General features: G+C 40.1%; 1 protein-coding gene across 2 annotated transcripts in view; it reads left to right on the top strand.

The window, feature by feature from the left end:
• The window catches only part of SCHIP1 (schwannomin interacting protein 1), a 1199879-nt gene that overhangs the window by 273540 nt on the left and 925268 nt on the right, over positions 1–1071 (top strand). The window lies entirely within an intron of this gene.

Below are 1071 nucleotides of genomic sequence, written 5' to 3' on the forward strand. Positions count from 1 at the left end.
TGATTGTTCCTGTAGTGCTTTCCTGACTTCTTCCTTATTTTTCTCAACTCCATTGTAAAGTGTTTTGAAACATTTTATAATTATTTTTCTGAATTCCTTCTCAGGAATTTCCAAGGCCTGCCCTCCTTCCAGAATGGAGTCCAGGTCTACCTTGAGGTTATTTGTCTCAGACATTTTATCTTGTTTCTGGACATGTGCTGATATGGTCATCTGCTTTTGCTTCTTGGACATGTTGAGTGTTAATCTGTGGCCTTAATACTTAATTGAGTATGTGTTTTGGTATTTATGTTTTCTGATTATTTCCAGGTAGATGTGATCAGGATGTGGGCTTCCCTTTTCACTCTTCTTATTGCTTAACTCAGAGTAACTTTTACAGGTGCTGTCTGCCTCCCTGGTATATGGCAGTTGCTATTGGTTCTTGCCTGGATTTTGGTGTTTTGTAGAGTGTGATTGTAGCTTGACTATATGGCAGCTGTTTCTGTCTCTTCTTGGGTAATATATATAAAGAAAGAGTCCTCCAAAGGCAGAAGGGGGAGCATAAAACAGCAAGACAGCAACAGAAAAAAACAACAAAAAGGAAAAAAAAACAACAACAAACCAACGAAACAACTACAACAACAACAAAAAGCTAGACTGGATACTGTAGTGTATAATTGGAGAAAAGGGAAAGGAGGGAGAGAAGGAAAAAAAGAAAAAAATCTGTAGCCTAATATGAGTATGACTTTAATGTCCTCTTTCATCTTCTTTCCTTCAAAGCTGACTGGGAGATTTCAAGATGCCACTGTTGGTTGTTATGCTATACCTCAGGATTTAATTTTATTTTTGGCCTGTTTTATTTTTAAACTCACTTTCCCTCTCCACACCCCTTGTTTTCTGGCCTTTTCCATATTAGAAATAAACAGTTCAGTGCCGGCTCTTGGGTTGAGATTATCTGTGCACATGCATGGCAGAAGAACCCACCAGTGGTGAGGGTGGGGTGTTTCCACTCACTCAGGCACCCCCTCTAGTCACCAGAATGTAACATGGTGCAAACAGTGGTGGTGGGGGTGGGGGTGGGCAATGAACAGATAC

This window comes from Chrysochloris asiatica, unplaced genomic scaffold (genome assembly GCF_000296735.1).
Source record: "Chrysochloris asiatica unplaced genomic scaffold, ChrAsi1.0 scaffold00043, whole genome shotgun sequence".
NCBI classification, from domain to species: domain Eukaryota; kingdom Metazoa; phylum Chordata; class Mammalia; order Afrosoricida; family Chrysochloridae; genus Chrysochloris; species Chrysochloris asiatica.